This window comes from Zosterops lateralis (genome assembly GCF_965231275.1).
Source record: "Zosterops lateralis genome assembly, chromosome: 3".
NCBI lineage: Eukaryota > Metazoa > Chordata > Aves > Passeriformes > Zosteropidae > Zosterops > Zosterops lateralis.
In genome coordinates, this window is record NC_139764.1 from 21,570,366 (window position 1) to 21,582,908 (window position 12,543).

The following is a 12,543-nucleotide window of genomic DNA, read 5'->3' on the forward strand; positions in this document are numbered from 1 at the left end:
ACACAAACATCTTGTTTATCACAGCACAAAAAGGGTCCTGGTTTATTCCTCTTTACAGCTCGCTCATCCTGACTTCAACCATTCACTGACTCTGCTGCAGCATCTCCTACTGTAGGTTTCCCTTGCAGCCTCTGACTGCTGGTTATTTCCTGCTAAACTCTGGCTGCAGGTATTGGTTTGCAGACTCTGACTGCAGCTTTTACCCAGCTAGACTGTGACTGCAGGTTCCAACACCAGGCTCTGACTGCACACCCAGACTGACCTCACAGCAGGGATTCTCTCTCCTCAGGATCCTTCTTCATGATCCTCTTGTTCCCTCTTCCTCCATGCTCCTCCTCCTTCATGATCCTCCACGATAACTCCCTTCACCACCTAACCCACTACCTTTTATCACACTTACTTTTATTGGATGTAGCTGTTACTCATCAAGGGTGAGGCTGAATTGGGTAATTAACACAGCTCTTACTTATCAGGGGTGAGGTCACTTGTATTCCCTTCTACAATAAGACACCCTCTCCATCACACTGGTCCCAGTGATTCCATGGCAAGCACATTAGACCATCTCACTGATTTAGACGAAAATTAATTAAAATACTTTATGTGTGTGTTTATCTCCTTGCAGGTTAATTTTCAGTTAGATTAGAGAGCTAAGGCATCTCACCAGAAGCTCAGAGATACTTTTAGAAAATCCTAAAAGATGCACTAAAAATAATACCTGTTAAGAATATGAGCACCACATTCCATGATGTTTCATCAGATCTTATACATCTTTGAAGACAACTCAACTTTGAAGTCCTTTTTTTCTTTAGCATCAATACATTTTGGAATTAGTATGACACTAAACTTGCATGGATTAAGTGATAATTGCATAATTCACACAACTATATTGTTGCTGGATGCTAAGCTTCTTGTTGTGTATACAAGATACTTGGTTTGAAAGTCAGAAAATCCTAGGTATAGCTTAGAAATTGCTGCAATTACTGTTATTAGAATGGAGAAAACATATTTTCTACCAGTGGAGACACTGAGCTTTTATAAAACCAAATGTGTAGAAAAGAATAAATGTTGGGAATCTGAATGGAGGACAAAAAGCTACAGCCTTTGTTCCTTTGCCTTGAGAATACTCACTGCAGCACAGGAATTTTAAGTACAGCTTTGCTTTAAGTACAAAGAGTTGTGTTCCAAAATGTCTGCAATAAAATATCTACTATTTGTTTCGGCCAAACAGCAGAATAGTTAATTCAAAATAATTAATTAGTCCTTAGTATCTAGTCTTCCCTCATTCTGCCATGAAATATAAATAAGATTTCTACAAAAGTACATCTACTCATTGCCACTTTACTGTATTCTTGCCAGTCAGACCTCAGTCCATAATTTGAAAATTATGCTACTTTAGTTGGTAATTTTTATCTCCTTTCACACAGGAGTAAACATTCTCTTTGGATAATTGAACTCTATTTGCTTACCCCATTGTTGGTTTTGTTCTCTGATGCTGTTTGCCTACCTGCAAGATGTGGCAGAGGTTCAAAAAAAGGTTTTTTTGGAGTTTGGTGCCAGTAGGTGTTAAGGTGACCACGCTCTGGGTGTAGCAGCTGTAAGCTTGTTCAAAATTAAACAAAAACTGCATTGGTAGACAAAATAAAACAGTGATTTTTTTGCCACCACTGAGGCCATCAATATTCATACTTCTGGTCTTCGGTAATAAAGGTTTGGAAATGGTTGACAAATTCTTTTTGAAAGTGATTGCTATTTTTTTTTTCCCCTTGATTCTTTCACTGGTTTTCTGCAGGCCATAGTTCAGGAGAAATGGAATTAAGACAGGTGCCAAAATGGCTATGTGAAAGACAGCTGCCTTATGAGTTACTCAATTTTGATTTATTTTCCAATTTCATGTGAGGAAATGAAAAATAAATTGAAATTAACCAATTACAGTAATAATTTTTCAATATGTCTGTGTGATAAAATGCCATCTTAATACTGTGTTGGCTCTTGCACAAGAATTTAAGGAATTACAGAATCTAAAGATTACTCAAAAGTTTTTTGTTCTTATGTCTAAATTACTAAAGGAATTAAACATGTTCATTTTTCTTTCAATATTTTTTGTTTCTTTTTGTTTATTTAACCTCAGAAAAAGTAAGACTATCTCTGGTAATATTTTCCTACCATCATCCTCTGAACTGAATTTTAGGACGCAAATTAATTCTTCCATTTTTTCCTCCTTCTTGCTATAAAGGCCGCATGAAATAGCTGGTACTGCTTAAATTATATAGAATGCGTTCCAGAAAATTATGTAGTGATAAACAGAAGAAAATATTTAGTGTTAAATTTATCACATTCTTTTGGCTGTTTTGGAAACCTCAGTAACAACTTGGTAGCTGAAGTTTAACCTCTTGCTTTGATAAATATACAACATTATTTTCCTACACATTCATTTCAATGTTTTTTCATTTCTTTTTAGAGGGAGACGCTTCTTTCTGGTTGAATCTGGTTTGAATTTCACACATATTTGAAATTGTACTTTATGTTTGCCAGTTCCACACTAAATAAAATTAACTGAAGAAATCACGATCTTGTTTCATTACATTGCTCCACAAAGTTCTGGGAACATTCATTGTCACTGAATATGTGTGTATATGTGTCAACTAAAGAATTAATGATTGCTGTGATGGGAATGTTTAGAAGACAGATAAGCTGATTTTAAACTTTTAAACAAAATTTTATTTTACTCTCATTCTTTAACTACACACTTTATGCCAATGCTTAGTTCATACCCACCTCAGCCAAGCCACTGCCCTATGGATGTGACTGTCCGAGAAATACCTCGTCCACCCAACAGTCCAGTCATCAAATCCATCTCTCTGCAATTTAAGGAAAAAGATGTTGTGGGGGACTGAGTCAAAGGCCTTTGACTGAATGTTTCATCAGATCTTATATATCTTTGAAGACAACTCAACTTTGAAGTCCTTTCTGTCTTTAGCATCAATACATTTTGGAATTAGTATGACACTAATGTCATACTAATGACATTAGTGAATGAATTCACAGTCCTTCCCTTGTCCACTGATGTGGCCAGCACAGGGGTGTTTGTGGCTACAACCCGTCTGTGCCTAAGACACATTTTTCATGCATCTATTCAGTGGAGGGAATGGTTTAGAAAGCAGGAACTGGCCAAATAGACCTGCATTTGTCTCCCAATAGCCCAAGCTGTTGTGACAGCAGGTGTGGCAGCCTGCAACATTCACATGCCTAAATACTGGTTTCTGCTACTCCTGGGATGGAAAAAATACTTTCTAGTCTGGAAAACCAAAGTTAGAGGAAGCAAGATGAACAAAACCAAGTAATTTTGAATGTAGCTTTTTCCTGGGAAAAGAATTAAAGATTGCTTGATGTTCTACTGTACGCTTGACCCATTTTTATCTTATTTCCCTTTATAAAACAACAAAGACTATCATACAAATGCCAGTTGAAAACAGCATGGGAGACTTAATCTGATAAATTTTTAAGGTCCTGTCATCTTATTGTGTAGGAGCCTAGAATTTTAATCTGGGGAAACCTGAGCTTGATTTTGATATTTGTCTCGTGCCAAACATGTAGATTCCGCTTTATGACTAGGGATTTTTGCTGTAAATAAGATGAAAATTATAATTAATACAGTGTTCCATTGTAAAATGAGAGTGGTTGCACTAAATCCAGGTTGAATACGGGCTGAATGAGAAGATGGAATAAAATATGTTGAGATGAATTAATAAAATCCCATCACACTTCAGCTGTTCATTCTCCTTAGGACTATCCTTTAGCAGCATGTAAATAATATTTGTACTGTGTAGGTTTGATGATGAAAAAGACATTGTTAACTTTTCACAAGAGATTGCTTTCCCCTTTAGTGGAAATGTATCCAATAGTTTTTAATTAGTCCTTGTGTTAGGAAGAGATTCCTTTCTGTGGGTTTGGGTTGTGCTGAAAGCAAATGGGTTAGATCTTTCACTTGTAGCTGGGGGTAAGGGACCAGGAAAGGCTCCTGGATATTCTCTTCCACTTGAACAGACAAGAGGAAAAGGCATAAACTGTCAGACTCTGTCTGCTTGGTTTTAAAGTTACTGAAATAGGAAAAGTATTTGAGTAAACAGAGTTTTTAATTGCATAAATTCTGAAATCTGACATTTATGGAATGCATCAATAAAAGTAATAGATGATGCATCAGCTTCTGAAAGAAATATTTTTTTGTCTTTCCTTGGCGTTAGTCAGAGCCAATTTTATTAATTCATGCATTAATGCTTAGCAGGTACAAATAACAGATTTTTTGTAGGTGGCAAGTTCATCAAAATTTAGTTGGGGCACTTTAAATGATCTGACTGAAGAATATTTTTAGTATGTTCAATCAAAATCAGACTTGTTTTCTGAAATGTTTTAATGTCCTGAAATCATATGACCTTAGATGTTAACCCTTCTCTAAACTATCTCTATGTATTAAAGAAAGCAATTTTAAAGGGGTTTTTTTGTTGGACTTGTTCAAATTCTTTGTATTTCTTAAATGTCATATTGAGGCGAGTTCTTTGAAGTTAATTCATGCAATAAATAACATTTGGTTGTGCTAATCCTCATTTTAAAGTCATTAACAAGACTATTTCAAACACAGGTAATGAAAGGCAAATACATTTGAAATGGATGTTGGTTGTTGACTGTCTTCTCTCTCTTACACCAAGGTGCACACAGAAATCACAACCCCAAAAAGATTTTTTTGATTTGGAGACCATGTAATGGCTTTGTTATAAAAAAACCAAGAGGTTGTGGTCTTAGCCCACTTGTATTTTTATGGTGTGTATTCCCCCACAGAACCTGAGCTGAAGATTTTGTTACCAGAGCATCTCCTGAGGGGAAAACCTCCCCCTGGATACCCCAGTGCTACTACCAAAGGCATAAAACCCAGCACTGCTCCTCATCATCTTAGTCCCTCCTGCTACTTAGTGTGACATATCTTAATGGTGTTATTTTAAAGGAATTATCTGTAAAACACAGGAATTTCTGGTATTGTTTCAGTTGTCCTAAATTCTCAGCTTTTGGATTACTCATGGTTCCAATTATTTATGCCATTGAGCAAGTGGTTATATTAATACAGAAAAATTGTCTGAGATTTACATAAATTATTTTCAAAGAGTAGAGAGAGTTTAAAGGAATCTTATGTAAATTAAAAAGAAAACAAGTATTCCAGGAAAGACCAAACACTTAGCAGCTAACTGGACTTGCTAGGGTAGAATATAAAACTGTGCCTCTTGGAAAAACTTCTATATTTAATTGCTAAGGATTTTCATAAGCATTAAAAAACTGTCCTTCACTTTTTTTAACAAAAATTAAAACGTTTAGACAACCAAGTGAATGAGGGATGTCAAAAGCAAAGCAGCACTGATGTTCCAGCCACCTCCCTTGCTGCCTTTTCTATTCAAGGTCTGTAAATCTTCTATGGCCTGACTGATGTGAAGGGCATCTCACCAAGGTCCCCTTAGCAGCTAAAAGCCACCAGGACATCCTTTGGTATCTCAGAGCTCTCTTGCCTCTAACTGCTCTTCTTGGGAAACATGGGGAGAATGTTTTCAGCCAGGATAATTCCACTGCTGATTACCAGAGTGCTGTTATTTATAGAGCCTGCTCCGGTTCATAATTGGCCATATCCAGCCCATAATTGGTCACTGTGCCCCTGTGGTGCCACAATCAGCCACATTCTGCTCCATCTCAGGACTTACTTGTGAGCATCAGCATTTGTTCTCTTTCATGGAGTCAGTGCTAAGCTCTGTTTTGCTGACCATGTGTTTTCCTCCGTCATCAACCATCTAGAAGGAACATAATTCAGATGAATAAACATAAGAAAACTGTATTTCTGTTAAACAGGGTTTCATAGCAGTCTGCCTACTTGCAAAGCTACTATCAGAACATCTGATGAAAAATATCTTTAACCAGTGGATATTATCCTCACTATTGACCTGGTTGACCAGGTTGTCTGTTAATGGGAACTTAACTAGAAAAACTCACATTACTCTGATGAGACCCCTTTTTCAGAAATAGAAGACAGCTGCTTCCAGATTTCAGACAGAGCTTGACAAATGGAACAATGTCCTACAAGTTAAAATAAAAACTTAAATAGTCAAAGGAGTTCTTTAGGAAAAAATAAAAAAATAAATAAAAAAAAAAAAACAAAAAAAAAACAAAAACAAAAAACAAATACACCTTCTAATAAGAAAATAATCAGTACAAATAAAAATACCAAATTATTTTCTTACAAACAAGATAAAATTTTATCAATTGAGATTCTCTTAAGTTTTGACTTAAAAATTTTCCATAATATTGAAATAATATTGAAGGGGAAATTAAGATTTGTAATTACAGAGAAAGTTGACTTCTGTCAAAAATAGTACTGGGGGAAGCCCTGTATGTGAAACTAAGATCTTCCAGCATTTCTGTTGTTCAGATTTTTCTGACACCATTTTTCTGAAAAGCTAGCAAAGATGAAATAGCCAAAGTTCCTCCATTTTGAAATTCATAAGAATGGTGTGCACTTTTAAATAGAGTTTAAGATCTCTGAATATTTCTACTTAGCCTAAATTAAAAATAACACTATCTGCAGCCTTACTAGAGGCAATTATTTTACCCCTCAAACAAGAATCAGATCAAGAAAGAAAGACAAGGCTTTTTACAAGTTTTCTCCTTCTCTGTTTAGTGCTCCATTATATCAACATTCTTGTAACAACTTCCGTGCAGTTGATTTGGTCATTGAGGTAGATGAATGGCCTGGATTTTCCTGTGTCACTTCTTTTTTGGGTATAACATTTCAGGATCAGACGTTCAGCTGTTCTGCCTCCTCCACTTCCATCGTCATTCTTTGTTCTTGTTTAGAACATCCTTGGTCTCAAGTGTAACAGTCCCACTTATTTTGAATTTTGAAGCTGTGAGTTGCTCCTAGGGGTGTTTTTTTAAGATCTGTGAATTAGGCATATTCTACCCCTGCTTACTATGACTTTCTAGACCGGGGTTTTTTTTTAAACTCATTCCACCTACAGTGAAATGTTTAAATTATTTTGAATCCCTTGTGTAAAAACTGTGATCTCCTGATACAGCTTCAGAAACAGACCTGTGTGCAGCCCATGTCAACCCCCCTTATTTCCTGGGGAAGGAAACAATCAAGGAAGGAAGAAAACCTGATTTTCACATGGCCTGCTGAAGGTTCAGGTTCACAGCACAGCCAGTACCCTGAAGGTTGCTCCAGACCAAAATGTTCATTTTTTTCTGGAGAAGACACGCAAAAAGAGAATAGGAGATTATGTAAGGGAAAAGATACTGACTGCAGAGTAACTGCAATTCCTTCATCAAACTGCCCAAGAGGCCAGGCTGGAGTTTTTGCTCTGTGTGAACCTTCTCCATCTGATTTGAGGAGCTCTACAGGAACCCATGTCACAGTTCTTTACTATGGAAGCTGTAATGAAAAAGGGTGAAAACAGTGTCTGGACCCAGGACCAGCTTGGGAGCTACTTGTACAAAAATACCTATTCTACCAAAATATATAATGTGTCACAAGATTAAGAAATGCATCTCAAGTGGTGCTGGTGCCTGAACTGCAGAAGTTCATTTCAGAAAGTTTATATTTAAATCCCAGAAGTCTGTGTGCTCCTGCAGAAAGTGAAGCAATATCAGTCCTGAAAAGTTAACATTATAATAACAAAACATCAAGGGAGACCCCGAGAGGGAAGCAATACTGAAAATGTTGATATCATAAACCAAGAATTTTCAGGCAGACTTTGAAATAGTTTAAAATGATTGCACAGAATAACAAATGGAGAAAAGTGTAAGAAAACACATTTGTGTGCTCTTTATAGCATTTTGCCTCTCCATCAACTCTGCTTCTCAGAGCTGAAGTAGTTTAGAGTGTGTTTAAGTAATTACTGGAAATTGAGTCGCTTTTTGTATCTCATCTTACATATGACTGTGCACCCTTCAAGAACACTGCAATCGCATATAGAATACATTAACGTGGTCCTTACCCCAAAAAAAGTCCTAAAAATATTTAATAGACAGTTAAAAGTTAATAATTTTTAACATACAGAATAAAACTTACAGCATTTTCTACTTGCAGTGTTAAATCTGCAAATGGCAACTTCTCTGTCTCTTCGTAGTTGAATAGCACAAGCAGAATCCTTCAGCAGACAGTTCATTTTATTATCTCAGCATGGTGAATAATTGCAAGCATCAAAATCAACACTACAAAAGGAAGTGACTTCAGAAGATTTCCAGAATGTCCTAGGTAAGTATATAAATGCTCTGCTGTAAGTTGTAGGAATGGCTACTGAAGAGCACATCCACATGATCAAAGTCGAAAGGTTTAACTATCAGAAGGCTGCCTTCTGTGTTCTGACAGTCTTCCATTTGTCTGTGAATAATAAAGTTGAAGAAATTATTTCACATCTCTTTCAGCTGAGTGGATTTATATCTGGTAAGATATAAGCACTGATGGAGATAAATGAGAATATGTTATGTGATTGTATTTCTCATTTAAAATTCAGTGATACTTTGAAATCAAATGCTGCTTCTTGACAGCGATGCCATTAGACATTTTTAATGTGTGCTTGGCACTCTGAACTGTGTGCTGTGAAAGGTTCTGTCTCAAAGAGGCTTGCATGATAGCCTGTATCAAATTCAGAGTGTGAACATGCAAAGTGTCTAACATGTCAAGACTTTTTATTGGGATTGTCTGTGATGGGCACACTGATGCTTCACTTTCTTTTCTCTTTAACACGTGAGAAATGAGACAGAGTCATTCCAGATCCTTTCCATTACAGAGACCTGTCATTTCATGTCTAGGTTTTTCAGCACACGTCACTGAAAACCGTCTTTAAATACTGCATCATTTCTGAGCCATCCAGCACAGATACAAAACTCCACAGAGTGATCCCACCATTATTTCTGTGAAGGATTCCAGAACCAGCTGTCTAGCACAACTGCCTAAAGGCTTCCTTTTGGAATCATCCTCCATGCAAAAGCAAATCACTCAAGACAATTATGGCCATTAATTTTTTTTTTAAGCTATTACATCTACATTTCCTGCTCCTCTCCGTCTCATATAATCTCAGAATAACTTATATATTTGTGATTCTGCATGTGTTAAAACTAAAATGACACTGTATCTGCCTTATTTGTATCCCTGTGCATTCCTCAAGAGAGGATGGCCTAGGGATCCCTGTTCTAAGACACTTCAAGGACAAATCCCAGGGAGAGTGAGGAATTGCAAAGATAAAAGCACTGCATTCCATTTCCCACTTTGATTATCACCACAAATTCCCACACTATTCCATAAATTTATCTTTCAGAATGCCTCACTTCCCTGTCGTTTCCTGGGATTTCTGCTTGCTTGCTTATTTTCAGCAGTCTCTCCATGTTTGGGTTTTACATTGCATTTTTTTACTCATTTCATAGCAAATATACATGAAGATGTACAGAGTGTAGAAACTTTATTTCTGCCCTGGGTGATACTCAGAGGGTTGAGAGTCGTATGGACAACGCTCTTGGGCACCTGGTGTGATTCATGTGGTGTCCTGTGCAGGGCCAGCAGCTGGACTCTATGATCCTTGTGGGTCCCCTCAAACTCAGCATATTCTGTGAAATTGGATGCTATTCTTCTCCTCATTGCAAACTTCAAATTTACAAAAGAAAAAAAAAAATTATTCAAGGGTATATTGTAACTTCCTAATGTAACAGCTTACTACATCATAGAAGGAATGAGTTCTTCAAGAAAAACAGTACTCCTTTTCAAATATGACCTATACTTTTAAATTTTCGCCTCTTCATACAGACTTTTAAATGAAATCTTAGTAAAACATAACATGTTGCTTTGCAGTTGTAGGTGGGTTTTGAAATATCACTGTATAATTAACTGTACCATTTCTTTAATCTTAGAAATTGGTACATGCAGGACTGCAAGGAGAGCAATTACTGTTGTCTGTAGTTGGCCAGCCCAGGTGGAGAAGTTAATGGAGTTTTGCAATCCAATTTTGGAATCTGTGTCCATATGAAATCAATAACTCATTATATTCTTAGCTGTGCTTCTTTGAAAGCACATACTGGGGTTAGCAAATAACTATCCACATTTTCAGATTGTAGTATCTTCTCAGTAGAATCCAAGGCACGTTAACATCAAAATTTGGCTTTTCTTTGCTTTAATTAGTTTACATAGACACAGCTTACTGCCAGCCTCAATATTTTTGTATTTAAATTTCTGCCAGTAAGGTATATTAACATGTATTAGCAAAGGAAATGCTGTGTATTAGAGGTGTGGGATAAAAAAAGACATGATTAAAAACTTTCTTCTGTGATTTTTTAAAAAATCTATTTCCTTAAAAGAAAAGTTTAAGTAGTTTTTTGTGGGGGGGAATTGCTGGGGTTTTTTTCCAGAAAAATGTTTTTTCCTGACAAGGTAGGTACAGAGAAGGCTCCAGATTACAGTGTAGGTCTGGAAGATAAAGGCATTTATAAGTTATTTGAGTGCCATGTTTTGAAATAATTGTTTTGCTTGGTCTGTTGCATTTTAAAAGTAAGCTATTTCTGTTTATAATTAGCAATATTTTTTACTAAATCTACCTGATTTTTGGGATGCAGATATGAGGTTGTCATATCCATAATCTGAGTTAGTAAAAAGAAAAAGCATCTGGTTTTGGGTGGGGTTTTTAATTTTTTTTTTTTTTCTGTTGGTTGGCTGAGGTTTGGGTTTTTTTCCAAAACAGAACTGGAAGGGAGTTCTATGTGCTCTTACCTGATTAATTTCAGAATTGTTTCAAGACACTGATTTCAATAAAATAGGAGGGAAAGCTCATATTGGATGTTCTTACCACCTTAATTAGTATTGGCAATCTGTTTTCAGATTTCTGTTCGCATAATATTGCTTTGGCCTTACAGGGGGAGGGAAGACTACAAATTGATTGATTTTAGGAAAAATCTTTGATACTTTTACATATTAAAGTTGTTTTTTTCAAAAATCAGATGCTTAGCTTGCTTTGCACAAAGTTTTGGGATAGTTGCTGCTTGTAGTTTTAGTAGGGTGACTTTGCAGAAACAAAACCAAATTCCAGGTTTATGCAGAATTATGAAACAGAGTTTTTAAAGTAAATAAAGTAACATGTATTGGTTTGAATTTTACATTAAGAAACAATGTTAGAAATACCACATCCACATTTCTTTTTAGTTAGGTTGCCCATGCATGCATTGCCATATAAATATACATCAATTCCACACCCTGTGATGGCTGTGATTGGGAAAGGAGTTGCACAAGAGTGAATGGAAAAAGGATGAGCAGTGTATGAGATCCTGAGGACACCCTGGAAGTGACCTTGTGGGGAGAATCTGCAAGCACTTGCCAGAAGCTGATCAGGAGGAATGTTTGTGTTTGTATGCGTATACATAAACTTATAAATCACAATTTGTTCCAATGTAGAGATTCTGCATGAGATATTCCTGTAATGGAATGAGCCCAATTTCCCAAGTGAGCTGTTCAGCGTTTGAGTCCTGCATAACATTATGTCGACTCGTTAACTGGATTAGCTGTAGAAATTTCACAGATTGATCAATTCAAATCTATTTTCAACTATCACATGAGACAATTTTGGAGGCTGCTCTTCCAAAGAAAAAGTTAATCTAATAAATTAGCCTATTGTGCCACCAAAGATCTATTGTATTTCTGTTATTTATTAAAGTGGAATCAATATTTCATCTTCAGAAAGCGGCAGGTATTTGTCATGTTGTACATTTTTAGGCATAGATGCAGACAGTGCAAGTACCTAAGCATCTGAACAGCTTCTTTCTTACACAAAATGGAAACATTTCTGCATTTTATGAGGAGTGCTAAGACTGCCTATAGGGTTTTATTTTGTTTTCTTGCTGGATCTCAGTGTTATTTGGTCAGACTTGGGAGATTATTTTCATTATGGTTCCTTGATGCCTTGAGAAAGCTGACCTGGAACAGAGACTAAGCAGAGCTAAGAGAATAAAGTAGGTATTTATTAAAAGGCCTTAAAGGATACACCTTGAGCAGGACAAGAGCCTGGCCAGGGCTACAGCCAAGATGGACCCAAAATGGTCACAAGGTTTCACACTTTTATAAGTTCTGAACTGTTTGTATATTGGGGTTAATTGTCCAAGTACAGCTTCGGGTTATGAAGTTCCATCCTCCTTGTTCTCTCCTCTCAGCCCTCCATTGTTTGTGCTTTTTTGGGCCTGAAACTTGTACCCATTGTCCTTGGTCTCAAGCTGGAAAAGGATTTGCTTTGTCTGCCTACTCTGTGGAGAGAATTGACTAACAATTAATATGAGGCTCAGAACTACACCCCCAGGCAGCACAGAATCTGAAAAACATGATAGCTAAAACTCAAGGCATTGCCCGAATAATGTAATTATCACCCTCCCCAACATTTGCTGTATCTTTTGGGACCCCAGAATTCCAGGATCTGTAGCCATGATCTGGATAACCCTGTTCTACCCCAGCAGGTCAGCTTTGCCAAAACTTGTAGAAAC